Genomic DNA, 15,851 nt, shown 5'->3' on the forward strand with positions numbered 1-15,851 from the left:
GCCTATTACCAAGTAGAAAACCAAGCCTTCAAAACAGTGCAATCCTCAAGGATGAATCCTTGGCTGCATGCATGAGTTTTCTCTATGAGAAAACACATGCAACTGATAGTGCATTGTCCTTGAACATTAATCTCAACTGGGTCTTTCTCAGAATAGACATGCATGAGATTCTGATGAGGGAATCTTCAATTAACTGGAGTAGCACTTGTTGAGTGAATTAATGCATCAACTGACTGTTAACTTACTATTAGTTCCTCAAACAGTTTGGAACTAATTTAACTAGACTTAACTCAGTAAACTGAGTTAACTAATTACAACTCAAATATAACTCAATCTTATCTCCTTAATTTAAGGGATAACTCTTGCATGACTTCAGAAAGACTTCTAACTTGAATTTCTCCAACTAATTAATTTAAAATAAATTAATTAATTATTTCCAAGTAGTTGTTAAGACTAAATTCAATTTTAATTCACAATTTAATTCAAGGACAAATTAAATTGGAATATTCTTATTGCCATATTTCAACATCTGTCTTGCTTTGTTCCACACCCATGGCCATTGTGGAAGTTTCCGCGAAGTCGCAATTGAGGGTCTACACTACTCAGGGTTTGGGGATCATTATAATGTTGTTGGCGTTGGTTATGGTGGTCTCTTAAACTCTATTTCTGGCTACTATGCATTTTGGATATGGGTTAAGGAAACTACATTCCTGGGTGGGATGAAAGACCTCAATAGGATGCATGGGATGAGAATGGTGGAGATTCAACCTTTTATATTATGGAAATTATTGTTTTGTTCTCCCATGGCAGGCGTGTGGGGAGGAAGCTTCACCTCGAAGCGAAGCACTTCTGGGCTTGGGTTACCACTTGTGCAAACATATGGCACCATCCATCTTTTTACTAGGCACTATGAGCTGGTTGTGATGGCGAGGGTTTTGAATGCTAGGGGCCGTAGTAGGAGGCCTCAGGTGACACTCTAGGAGGAACAACCTAGTTCCTTAGGCTTCAGAATGAGGGGACATAAGCCGATAGCCAACATCATTAATGATGTGGTCAATGCTTATCATGAAAGGACCAGTGAAGAAATCAGGAGATTGATTCAGGAGTGGGAAGCAGATCTGAACCACCAGGCAGGCTCGACAGATATCGAGATGGAGGACTAGCGAGCAATGGTGCCAGATCCTAGGCATACTCACGTGCGAGTGACCTAGTTTAAACAAACTTTGTATTTGTATTGTCCACCATGAAAATTCTCCTAGGCAAGGCCTTAGAGCAGATTTCAGTGATCATGGTGACAACGGTACATGACTTCCCCAACTACAAGTAGCATTTTCAAAAACTTCAGTTGCAACTACAAAAATAGGATGGACGCCTTTGCCAAATCGAGGAACACCTCCCCTGTCTTCTCTTACAGACAGTGAGGCCTGGTTCCAATGTTAAGGACCCGACCTTGGTTGAATCTGGTTCTGCCGAGCGAGATGAATAGGATGAAAGTTGGTTTTAATTTTGTTTAGTATATATGCGGTTAACTTTTAATCTTCAGCAAGATGTTGTATATGTTTATAGGAAAATAGAGTATGGACACTGTCATGATATACAAAGTTATATAGCTTGGGTAGAAAGACTGATTTTTTTTTTCTACTGGATGGCTTATCATGTGGTTAGGTGGCCAACAGACTTGGTTTCCCTTTGGGAAAGTTGAGGCCACCTAATTATTCATATGTGGATGTAACTTGCTTATATTTAATGAAAATGGAAGGATCTACCAAGCTTACAATAATAATAATATCTTAATATATTAGTATGCACAAAATAATTGGGAAATTCCTACCATGCTCGGTGGGGAAGCATGAATCAATATTAACAATTTGTATCAACAATTCCTATTGTCCATGTAATAATGATTAATAATTAAATTAAAAATATGGAATTCCTATTCCAAAATCAACACACTTTGTAGTAGTAGCAAAATTTATGAGATGGAGCTTAACACTTTTGATATGCTCCATTATTAGAAACACCAAATAAATGCAATATTAATCATGCACTATAAAGAAAATCTAACAACACAACAAAATATAATTAAATATATTGATTTTAGTGATGATGTAGCAAATAATGATGCACAACAATTAGGAAGTTGTAATGGTTTTGTTGTAATTCCAATCATTTTAAGAATGAGATAACATCAACAAAAATATAAGACAAAGACATCATGGTACATTTATTTCAAAAATGGTACACTGAAAAATATGTAAATAAATCAGTTTCATTTATTTCAATAATGAAATAATGAAAAACAATAAGATGCATGGATTTTAGTAATGATATATTGTCCAATGGGTCTTAGATGGATGGTGATCGGGTGCATTGTTAACTTGCACTCCTAGATGCTAAGTCATAGGTTCAGTTCCCCTCCCTATTCATATGTTATTCTTGATCATAAACATGATGTAGCCTCACCAATGTTGAACATACAAAAAAAATGATACATTGGAAATTCCCATGGGGTGTAGCGAAGATTATGATAGGGTGTTCTATCAAAACACTCTATGGTGTAAAGCTCATCAATTTGAAACTACATGGGAAAAAATCCAACCATGCTAAGAGTCGGTTTAGATGGTTTAGGTGATTTTGATGCTTTAGATGCCTCTACGTTGCAGCTACTCAAGTCATAGGTTAGTCGTGCAAGCCATCTCAAAACTCACATAAAATAACACACACAACAAATTGATACATTAAAAACTTGTTTATAATAGCAGGTTGATTTGAACAATGATAAAATATAATACATTATAGGATATGTTAGATACCTATACCAATAGGTTTCATATTTCATGATTGGCAAAGAAAGTTCCAAATATGCTCTGCTTTGGTGATGCAAAGATCCCATATTTCCAAGAGAAGACAATGTGTGTACATAGCTTGATGTTGACTCAATTTTGATGGATGGTCCAATAGCCTAATCTGGATCATGCCATGTTTCAATTTTCTGTTGTAGAATAGAGAAAAAAGTCTATCCAAACTGTTTAATCTTGGCAGACCAGTAGTTAGGTAGAGAATTAAGGTTCCCAACTGCTTAATCTGGGGCCTTGGAAGCAATAAGGCTAGCCTTAGATAGAAAATCAAAAGAAAAAGCCAAAGGAAAAGAAAAGGCACATGAGGGTCTGCAAGTCTAAGTGCACCCTCCATGAAGAAACAAAAAATGCTAGGCAAGTTAATGGGTAGGTAGAGGAGGTTGCAGAAATGTCATTCCTCTCAATTGAATTTTGCTGGTCTAACATAAAGGAAACATCAGTGGATACAGAAGTTCCTCTTCTCCATCATCTTGCAGCAATACAAAGGAGCATGTCTAACTTCCTGTTTTCCCCCCCTCACATTCATTACTAACATCCCATTACCAGGTGTTCATGAAAGAAAATCAAGGTTTTATGGTGGTTCTTGTTTCTTTAAAAGCCACATTTCTTGTCTAAAATTCTTTTCATTTTGATCTACTTCCTAAACTAAGTTGATTTCATACAAAACTTAGTGTTTTTCCCCCTCATCCACCTTTTCCACTCATATTAACCCCTAACTTCTACTATTTAACTCCTTATACCCCCTATTCCCCCTATTACTATGTAAATTATGCAAAAAACCCCAAAATACCTATGTATCCCCTTCCCCGAGCATTATAGCTCTAAGTTTGGTTTTGAATGGTTTAAGCGCTAAAACATTATAGCGCGACCCAAAGAGCGCTGATATATTAATCCTGGGATTAATCCAAGATCCGCTTGGATTAATAACCTTAATCCGGCTTTGTTAATAAACCCGCGCATAATACATTTTGCCCGTAACACAGCTTGAAAACCCACTTTCCTAAAGTTTCCGCCGGGCGCACATTTCACAAAAAACATTATTTTACTCTCCCGCCCGCTGCCGTATTGCCCTGACAAGTTGATGACCCGTCGACCGTCGGATCTGGGCCTTCCCATCCGACGGCCCATATCCATATCGGGTCGGTCCCGATGTACTGCTGTTATCGCCCGAGAAACTGTCAGAGGGTGACGTCAGGCCTCTGCCACGCGTCACCCCCATATTCTCTCGGGCCGCCCTCTGACAATATTGCTTCTGTATCCAGAGCGGTCCGAGAACTTACCACTTACCACTTCCGGTTTCCGCTGACCAGTCCCGCTCACGTCACGTCCTCGTCATCGCCATGTCGCGCTCACATCATGCCACGTTGCCGCCGCATCAGCGCCCCGTCCGCCAATGCTCCGACATGTCCGCCACCTATGCAATCCCCGTGGACCACTCACAGGTCGCCACGTCACCCGATGACATCATGCTGACGTCACCCGACCCTAACCCCACCTGATGACGTGATGTTGACGTCATCCAAAAAGGTGCCAATATTCCAAAAAGCCCATATTTTCGCCAAAAAAAAGTGTTTTTGTCACTTTTGCCAAAACAGCTATTACTCTGCTTTGCATTCATTTTACGACCATTCTGTCGCCAACCTGCAGAAATCGCTACAAAGACCGTGGGCGCGTCCAATCTACCTACATATGTAACCATTGCTGGCAATACACAAGGTATTTATCCGAATCATTCCCTCCGCGCCTAGTTTTGTCTATAATTCTCCAAACATAGCTTAGAAAGAGTGAGAAAGCACTCTACCTACCAGCAAATCCCAGTAACCAGGCCTATTTTCAGTGGTTGGGACGAAATTCCTCCGCAAAACCTGCATTTAGCCAAATTTACCTAAATTCACAATTAGTTCGCGCATTCATGAACTTAAAGACCCGAGCTCCACTAATTCACCTTGGAGAGAGTTTACCAGTCCCGGCATTCGCTCTATCAGTCCTCTGTGCGGTTTTTCAGTTGCTGCTACAACCAGTTACCCTCTGTTCCTTTGCAATTCACCTCTCTATTCCAGAGATACCCCTCTGTGTTGCTCTGTTCAGTAACACCAGTTCACATACAAATCAGAGGCCTTATTAGCCATGGAAACACCAATAGCATTAAATATAGCACCTCTCAATGCCCCACAAAGAGAGTTAGAATGGAAGGCCCTAGGAGATAAAGATTACCAGATGATAGACTTGTTCTTAATGAATTCCAAATTTAATATTCATATGTTAAATGAATTAAAAGCTCAACACCTTAGTGGAGCTGATATTTTAGGGATTTGGGACTCCAACTTGCCCATTTACAACCTCCCTCAAGTCAATTCCCTTCCAGACTTGATCCATAGATGCTGTGAATGCTATGATCCATTTCAGAGAGCTGTTGTCAGTCCCACAGGCTCAGTCTTGTTCCATATCACCCCTGAGGCCATAAATGAGATGCTGCACTTTCACACTGCAAGACCATTGACTCCTATCTCCATGTTGGACTTATTAAAGAAAGGGGGCAACCTGTCCAGTGCCCAGATCATCAAAATCAATCAGTTATTCATACAGCCAAGCTCTGAAACTGTGAGAACGCCTCCTATTGGAAATCCATATCTCAATGACTTGGGCAAAATGCTTGTAGATTTGATCAGCTATGTCCTGGGCTACAAGGGAGTTGAGGATGTTGATGACACCATTATGGCCATGCTATCCATATTTTCTCCTGGGAAGCCTCCTGCTGTACACTATGACTATGCTGAATACATTGCAAACAAGATTCATGAGCAACTGATGAATCTAGAAAGGGAAAAGGTGTTTAGATACACCTCATACATATATCATCTGTTCCTATTTTATCAACCAGATAGTTTCCCTATTCCTCTCAAGAAACTTGATGCCCAGGGAAATCCAAGGTCTGTAGTATTTTGGACCTCAGTTTTTCATTGCACCTCCCATTCACCATACACATACTGTGAATTCATAGACCTTTTCATTCATCCAGCTTTGACCTTGTTATATGGCATTCCTCCTCCAAGATTGACTGATGAAATGCAAAGAATTCTTCATCTCTCTAAGGCCTACAGCATTGGTGATTGGTACTTTTACCAACACCATACAGTAATCAGAATATATGGCTGTGAGTTGGACCCTTATAGGCTGCCAAGATATGTCCCTATGAGATTATTTGCCTTGGAGTATTTCAGGCAGTTTGGAAATGCAGACCACATCCATTTCCATAGCAAAAACAAGAAAGTGCAACTAAAAGTCAGGAACCAGCTAGGCCCTTTTCTTTACAACATAAGGGAGGAGGGATGGAAGGAAGCAGATGGCATGCTAGAGGCCCTCCGATTGGAAACCGGTTTTCGTTGGGTACCTTATGACCCTAATCATTTCATTTCTCTCAGGAGGGTAAAACATAAATTGGGTGGCTATGCTCACATTAGATTGCCTCATATTGAGAAATATGCCAATCTACTAAGTTGGAAAGAGGGCACCCTAGAAGAGGCAATTACTAGAGAGAAAATCATTCAAAGAGAGGCAAAGAATATTGAAAAAGAGGCTGACTTGGAAACATGTGGACAGGTTTCCTCTTCATATCAAAGGCAACTTGGAGCAGCTGCCTCATCTTCTACAGCACATCAGCAAGCAGCCAAAGCCACTAATCAGGCTTCCAGCAAAGGCAAAGAGAAACAAATGGAACCAGAACAACCACCTCATGAAGAAGTACAGCAGCAAAAAGAACAGCAAAAACAGGAGCAGCCGGTGCAACAAGAACAAACAGTTGAAGCCCCAATAACCACTGGGCAGCATGCACAAGAAACGGTGCCTCTTAGGCAAGAAAAGACAGTGGAGGACTCAGTGCTACAAACTCCACAAAAAGAAGAAAAGGGAAAGAAGAGGGATAGAGAGCAGGAGACTCCCCTCACCACATCCACAAATCAAGGGGAGAAAAGGCACAGAATGAATCCCCTCTCTGAGGAAGAAATGCCTATTGGGCAATCATTGGGCATGGACCCACCGAGTATGGAGGCATCTGCAAGTTCCTTTCAGCAAGAACAAGAAAGGACAGTTGGAGGAGAAGTCAGCTCCTCAAGCCACCAAAGGGGAGCTGAAGCAGGCATCAAACAACAATTTATTGATATCAAAAAAAGGAATGAGCCACTCAAGATACAGCTCTACAATCAGTTGTTGAAAATGGCTCCTACAAACCAGCAGAGGTTAATGTCTGCCTATGATGTACATGAGGGCAAAATGGTAATGAGTCATTTCATGCCAACCATGTTGCAGCCACAGTCAGCTGCAGACTACATAAGGACCAACCTTGAGGTCCTTGCAAAAGACATCCACCCCATGGATCAGATTGAATTGCACAAGGAAACGAGTGAGATGGTATATGCCACCCTTGCAGACAAAACATTGGTGAATTATAGGCTGGAAAATAGCCTAAACAACACAGCTGCCCAACTTGAGTTGGAGAAAGCATCCTCCCAGGCAAAAGACAACCGAATCAAAGCATTGGAGGATATCATCATAGAGCTTGGGCATGATCCCAAGGACATCAAGGCTGTACAAGCGCTGTTGAAATTAAGAGATGCAGATATGGCAGCATTGAGAAAAATGATCAAGATTCCAGCAACTCTTCATCCTCAGACAGAAGAGGTTGCCCAGCTAAGGCATGACCAAGATGCAGCAGCTATGCTGGTATCATTATACAAACAGCTGATCCAGACACAGGAGAAATTGGGAGAGTCAGAGGCTGCGCTGCAAGCAGCCCTACAACAGAAGGAAGGAGGTCAAACATCACAGCCCCCTCCACAAATAATCAACCTTGAGGAATCTCCTCAAACTACTACTCCTCCTACAGAGCAGACAGCTCAAACAGCGCCATCTACATCAGCACCAGCAGCAACAACAGAGCAGGCTCCAAGCCTTGATATGCAGAAGCTGAAGAATGAAATTCAGGCCTTAGAAGCCCAAATGGCAGAATTAAATGAAGCCATGGAGAATTTGACTAAGCTCAATGAAAAATATGACAAGTCAAAGCAAAGCATAGCTAAAAAGGGAAGAGAAGTGAAGGCTCTCAAAGAGAAGATAAAGGAGCTGGAGAAAGAGCTTACCCTTGACAAAGTGGTGGCTCAGCTCAAGACAGTTTTATGGGCCAACATTGGCCAATCAATCACAGACCAGTGGCAGTATATAGAGACCATACATGAGCAAATGGAGCTCATAGGCAAAGCACACAGGGAAGTCCAGAGAGCAAGGGCATCTCTAGGCAATATGCCTGAGATAGCCAATAGAATGATTAATGTGCTCAATAACCGTACAGGTCCTCAGCTGGCAGCAATAGGAATCCCTAACAGAACTGAAACTATCCTGCTGATAAAGAGGGTCCTTACATTGAGAAGCCTGGTACAAACACTGGAAAGAAGAAGCCAGGACATGCAGACAGAAGTAAACAGATTCATGGACAAGTTTGCAGCATTACAAAGCAGAGGTATTCCTGGCTTACTGAACAGCGCAGGGAAACTACTTTCACATGAGAACTATGCTAAAAGGGTCAACACATTTGCTACAAATCAGATCACTGTAAGACCAAGTACCTCAGAAGAAACAGGGCCAGCATCTGGGCAAAGTCTCTATGACAGAGTAGAGAACTTATTTTTCATTATGAATGAGATCAAACATTTGTTTGAAGTGCCTCCAAACTTCTACAAATATACAGAGGCAGATGAGACCTTAGATGCAATTTTGAGACATCAATTGCCCACACAGGAATGGTGGACCAAAATGATACAGTTGATACTGTGAACAAGAGCCTCTCATCAAGTTTTTTCATCAAAAAACATAAGTTATCATGTACAGGAAAATTTGATGCATTCAGTATGAATGGAGAAGAATGGACTGAGCCAACTCAGCAAACCAATTCGGCCACCAAAGCAGCACTGACAGTTACAGATGACAGGGCCAAGAAAACGACAGCATGGCAGAGCATAAAGACACATCTTTCAGCATTTATTCAGAACGCTCAACCGACTCAGTGGCCTCCAAAGGTCAATAAGTCTTCTGACAGAATTAAAGAGCATTCATTTTGTATTTAGAGCAGTAATAACTTCCTTATCTGCTACTTTGCAAAGTTGGTGAATGTATTTATTTCTCAAAGTGACTCAGCGGTTCAGATATTTTGTGTAACCGATTGTATATATGCCCCCTCGCATAAGCTTGCAGGGTGGTTGTTGATTTTCTCTTCTAGAGATCTTATGATGTAGATTTTCAGAGTATTAATACAAAAGCTGATGGAATTTCCAAAGTTCTGTGTTGTCTGAGGCATTGTGGTGTGTTTGCTGAATGCTACAGGATTCCTGCGTATTTCATGGCACAATAAGTTTCCTTTAAACTCTTCGTTATGTGTTTTTATTATTTTTTCATAACCCATTCATGCTCTAGTTTTCACAGTTAATGGCAAAGAAAAAGAATAGTTCCAGGATTTATTCATAGAATACCCTGAACTCAATCTATGCTGTTATAAATGTTTGCTTCAGTTATAGTTATAAAGGTGTAATTCTTAATTGCTGCACCTCCAGACTATATCTTTCACAGTGGTTATTGTTTCAGGAATTCAAGTCTGCTCCTGTGCAATATATCTCTTTCTCACACCCAGCTTAGTGGAAAATTCTTAATTGCTTTTCACTGGTTAGACACACTTCATCATCACAATTTCAAGTTTGTTCCATGAAATATTTAAATGGCCCTGCAATTTCAACGTCCCCACTCAATATTTCAAACAACCTGTAGCCACAGACTCCATTGCCCAATGAACTAATACTCTCTGAAGATTTCCACCCTAGGTACTGGAAGACATCATTCAACCAAAACCTTGAACAAAAACTGAAACTCACAGCTAGCCTAAAATCTTCACAAAACAGAGATAAATCTTAAAGAGAGAGCCCTCTCTGATTGCAGTTTGGCTAGAAACTGTAATCCAAAGCTTGGTTAGTGGTTACCCCGGCCGTATTCCCTTGGGAGTCAAAGGGAACAACCTGGGTGTTAACAGGATACACTGATTTTAATATGAGAATTGATGTAATGTTTTAATTGATGAAAAGATAAAGAAGAAATCGTTTTGCAAAATTGGTTTTAACATTACAATAATACAAATTATGAGAGAATTGCTAAACAATATAAATAATGAAAACCAATTTTAAAATACATATATTGTAAGTTGTAATCCTATACATTTTCTTCATATCTAAATTATGTTATGTTATAATTCTAAGATATATAAAAATACTAAAATCAATAGAATGCATTAAAATTGAAATCATATAATGAAATGTAAATATAATTATGTGGAACATATAGGAGAGGAAATAAATTTGTAATACTGAGAAATACAATATAAATTACACTATAAAATGATATATTTTTAGTTGAAATTTTCGAAGGTAATTCGAATCACCTTCTATTCACACTAAATCGAAATCATATAATGAATTGTAAATAGAATTATGTGGAACATATAGGATTGGGAAATAATTTTTTAATATTGAGAAATACAATATAAGCTACACTATAATATGATATATTTTTAGTTAAAGATTTCAAGGATAATTCAAACCACCTTCTATTCACACTAAATCAATATGAAAAGATAAAAAACATAAACATATTTGGGGATTTTGTAAATGTCTACTTAAAATATTTTTATTTTCTTATTATTCATCTTAATCATTATTAAATATTATTAATTTACGTGTCATGTGGGTGTAGCTCAGGCATGAGTTTCTATTATCCTTGCCCCTCCGTTATAGTCTCACATGCTTACTCCTTGAAAATCATTTCTACATAAAATGTGGGTTTTCCATAGATAATAAACCTCACAAAAAAATGTTAATTTACGAGCATACTTAATTCATCCATGTAACTTTTAAAATAATTTTCTCAATAATACTTCATCAACTAAACTCCAATATTCAATAGCTTTTAATAAATTAAATTAATTTAAATATAAACCTATTAATAAAAATGTAATTATTAGGCCGATAGGCCTTCCTATGCATCAACAATCGTCAACCCATTTATCCTGCTCGGTTCCATCAGGTGAGACACTTTCAACTGTTGATTTGAAGTGTGGTTTATACTGCCGATACAAATTATTTACTTACTAAATTCTATTAACAAATAATACACCTTCCCAAAAATATATCCTGGAATAACTCTCTCGATTCGACTGTTTTCTGTGATACTCTGCTTTCACTGGTTTTTTAAGCAGACTTTCCTGTTTTTTTGCAATGACCCGCTTTCACTTTTTTCTTTTTTCTTTTTCGCAAAAGGCTTTCCTGTCTTTTTGAATATATGATTTCACTTGCTTTTTGCAGGCTTTTTTACCCAATTTAAAATTAGTGCGTAAGGAAGAAAGAAACATTCTAAACATACCAGTGATCTGCTGGCTCTCTAATTTTCAAGGCCTCTCTTTCTTTTCAGTTGTAAACTAGTAAGGAAAAGAGAAACGTTTTAAATAGATGTATGATCTGCACCAAGTAAAGCGTATTCGAATTGCATCAAGCAGCAGCAGCAACGTTGAGGAGAGGAGAGGAGCGATAGGTAATAAAACAGTAATGGTAGCAGCTTGGATTTTAATGTTAATGGTGATAGTTGAAGTTCCAGGACCACATCTACTGTAACAGTGGTAGTTGATGAAGTAGGATATTCAGTACGCCTGCTAAAGGCTGCTGTACCTCCTTCTGCGCCCTCTCCAGGCCATAATGGTCATCCTCCAATACCAAAAGTCTCCGATGATATCAATGAGTGAAGGGAAAAGTAAACACCAATGTCATTACATATTCCTTAGATATATCAACTGTTTTGGAGTAAGTTAGTAACAGTTTTTACAGATGGATGGCAGATTTCAAAGGGATGAAGGTTGATATAAGGGTTTTTTAATTAATAATAAGTAATCTGACAGAATTGTTTATTCATATGAAGAGAGTTTATGAATTGAAGCATTTTGTAGTAATTTTCATTTCAGTATGATTGAATTTCTAGTATTTGAATACTTTTATATCGATGCCATTGATTTATTTCTATGAAATTTCAATATACATGATGCCTACATGGTAAAATTCTAATTGGCATATAATTTCTGCACCGCAAGCTTTACTGCATTGAAGGATTCAAACATATGTTCTCTAATGAAGTCTTTTATGATAAATTCGCGCGCAGCTTATAAATTAATAAGTTTAATCGATAAAATAATATTATGATAATAATACAATTTTAAAATTGTATTCAAATTGATGCATAAGGATTTTCTCATGGTTAATAAATTCTCTGGTTTCATTTTCTATTGCATTTCTTTCCATGGAATTATAAAGTGTTTTAGGATCACCGTAGCAATGAAAGGACGTCTTCGTACTGAAAGATTGATCTCATGAGAGTACAATATTGTTTGGTGCAGCGTAATATCAAAGTAGCTAATCGTAATACAGTTGAGCAATGGGATGGATACAGAATACCATATAATGTGACAACTTAATAGAGTTGATTAATTAATAGTGAAAAATAAATAATTTAAGATGATATTTTCATTAAAATATTCTTAAATTTATGAATTATTATTATTATTATTTTTATGTTGTGTTGATATGAGAGTTAGTAATAATAATATATATTTTTTATTAACTTACTCTAAAATGAAATAAGACATTCAGACATTCAATGTGTTTCTTGTAATATAAATATAAACAAAACATCTAAAGAAAAGTAATTGCACAATGATCGAGTCGAAAATAAGGTTTTCCACAAACCAATGAAGCCTTTCAACCTTTTCAACTTATTTTAACATTTCATTGAGTATGTATTTACAAATCAATGATTTTGGGATCAAATCCCACAAAACAATTCTATAACTGCTGTTCAAATTATAATTAGTAATTACCAAATCACTACTAATTATCGTTATACTTTTAGGTGAAATTTGTATGCCATTTCTGTTTTGGCATCTAACTGATCTGGACTGGATGCAGAGTTTGATTCCGTGTAGTTTATTGTTCTCGTCTACCATAATGACTTTGCTTAACTGTTCTGCAGTCAAATTTAATTGGCTTTTGCATGCTTTCCCATTTAAGTCCATCTCACATTTTATGCTCCTTGGAATCCTACACAGGGATTTTTGTTGGGGATGATGAAGTTGTCCATTTTACAAGAGGGTCGGGTCAAGAAATTGGAGCAGGGGTCAGTTTAATTAATTCATTTGCTTCTAGTTCTGTACCAAAACGACATCTGAGTTGCCTGAAATCACCTGACAGCTGCGGCCTCCAAAATTGAAATAGTGGAGTGTTCCGGTCAGATTGCTTTCTTGAGGGAGGAGCTGTGCATCGGTTTGAGTATGGTGTTAGTAAAGCTGTATTTTTGGCACAAGTCCGCGGAGGAACATGCACATTTGCCCAGTCGGATCCCCCAGAGGAAGTCATTCACCGTGCAATGCATCTGCATAAACATGGTTTTGGAAACTACGATCTATTTTGTAACTGTGAGGACTTTGCAATATACTGCAGGACGGAATACATTGTTAAAAGAAAGGCCTCTGGAAGAAGTGGGCAAGTAGCAGCTATGGATGGCGTCCTTTCTGCTTCTCGTCTCGCCTATGACCATCGAGATATGCTTAATAGCTCACTAGGCCTCGCATTTATGCTGGTTGGAGCTTACTTTTATAAGAGATATGTAGCAGATATTGGCGTTCATGTTGATAAAACTAAGGTGCCAGTCGAAGATTTGGCTACATTTCTTGATTCTTCAACTCGTATTGGCATTGATAAAACTAAGGTACCAGTGGAAGATTCGTCTGTATATCGTGCTTCTTCAACTGACAGTAGTGTTGATAAGGCTAAGGTACGAGAGGAAGATGTGGCTGTATTTCTTGATTCTTTTACTGGTAAGAAGCTTCCACTGGAAGATTTGCCTGTATATCTTGATTCTTCAACTGGTATTCGCGTTGATAAAACTAAGGTACCAGTGGAAGATTCAGCTGTACACCTTGAATCAACTGGTATTCACGTTGATAAAATGAAGGCACCACTGGGTTCTTCAACTGGTAAGAAACCTCCTGCGGAACATTTGGCTGCATATTCTGATTCTTCAACTGCTATTTTTGTTGCTAAAAGTAAGGTGCCAGTGGAAGGTGAGGATCCATTTCTTGATTCTTCCACCTTCAAGAAGCCTTCAACGAATGAAAGTTCCACATGGCAGGAAATAAGCAGAAAGAGAAGCTCGAAAAGGCAGAAAAAGAAGCTCCGTCAACAACAGAGAAGATACTGTGAATTAATGCAAGAAGTTGAAGATGTGCCTCAATTTCCTGATTCCTCAACTGGTAAGAAGCCTCCACTGCGTTTTTTTTTTTTTCTTCTACTGGTAGGAAGTCGGCTGAAAGCACCACATCTCCGGCAATAAGCAGAAACAGAAGCTCCAGAAAGCAGAAAAAGAAACTCCGTCAACAGAACAGAAGGAACTGTCAATCAGTGGAATGCCCGAATGGTAGTGCACCCATTCGCCAAGGAATATTGCAGCTAAAGCATTTTACTCAAAAATAATTATGAACACTTCAATATAACTAAATGTGGATTTACTAAATTGATTATTGAAGAGCTATTCATTGTCCAATCATAAGAATCAATTATAGATTCCCCTAAGATGTACCATTTCAATTATAAATTCCTCCAAGATTTATCATGATACCACCTAGGTGAGAAGAACCTATGGAGTTCTAATTTTACTCAAAGAATCCCATTTACAATTATAGGAATAAATTTTATATTCCCTTAAAGACATAACATGATACCACCAAGGTGAAAGAAGGTACTATGTGGTTCTAATTTCACTCAAAGCAACCCATTTATTCATGACATGGCCAATTTTCTTGCCACTAAGTACAAACCTTCATCCAATTCTATGTGCCTTATATATTAAAATGCAATCACACACAAGATATTCAAGAATAAGATAAACACCCCTTTTTACTTGATTATCTTAAGGTAGGGAAACACCATACAATGACCATTTTATAAAAGGAATTCAATCCTTTTATTTGTCTCTTAAGGTGGTGCGACCTTTCAATGAGCTCTCTTTTATCTATCCATAAGAAGGATTCCATCCTTATCTATATGTAAATAGATAACCCTAATCATAACCACCTATTGGACCTTCATCAATGATGTCGGATTACATTTATTCCTACTAATTAACCAATGGGCCTTATTTAGTAATAATAACCATAGTGGACCCACTCCATAATATACTTATACTATATTACCCTGCACAACCTGCACCACCCCACTCTTGATTACACCCCTAGTGAGGATCCAAATATTCCACCCCACTTTGGAAAGCACAACCCTCAATATGTTATGCAACCAACTCACAAAACATAAGAAAAAATATATCAATGACTTAAAAAGTATCATCTTTGAGGGGGAAACCTCCTTTACATTACATAAATGAACAATTCTTGGATGATACAAATGACAAGACCTCCTTTGCATATATAGGAGTCTAAGGGGCCACAATATAATCAAATCCTACATAACAATAATAATGTAAGGCCACAACAATAACAATAGTGGGCTTCTATTGGGCACACCAATAACAATATGGGGGCTACAGGGGCTACACTAAAAGTAACAATAAGGGGGCTACACTAAAAATAAAAATAAGGGGGGTACACTAGTGTTATAGGGACCTAACACAATACTTGTAGTAATGATATAAAATAATAAGCCAGGATCCCACATACAAGGGTCAATCACAAAAATTGAGTAGTCCTATAGCTTCCATAAACTTGGGTTCCATGTGCTAGTGATGAATAGAATGCCAAAATAGCTAGTGTCCCATGTTCACATACTAACTATAGTGCTAAAGTGGATCCAAAAAGGTCATCTGCAAACCTAGATCCCATCTCTAAATGCTCATCTTGATGTCGAAAAA

The 15,851-nt window shown here is 38.1% G+C and overlaps 1 pseudogene; it reads left to right on the top strand.

Annotated features, from left to right (window-relative positions):
- The first annotated feature begins 552 nt into the window (after nucleotides 1-552).
- On the top strand, nucleotides 553-14,461 carry LOC149265087 (uncharacterized; annotated as a pseudogene).
- Nucleotides 14,462-15,851: the final 1,390 nt, after the last annotated feature.

This window comes from Pinus tabuliformis, chromosome 6, assembly GCF_031772625.1.
Source record: "Pinus tabuliformis cultivar Carrire ecotype Pingquan chromosome 6, CPIR1, whole genome shotgun sequence".
Classification (NCBI taxonomy): Eukaryota; Viridiplantae; Streptophyta; class Pinopsida; order Pinales; family Pinaceae; genus Pinus; species Pinus tabuliformis.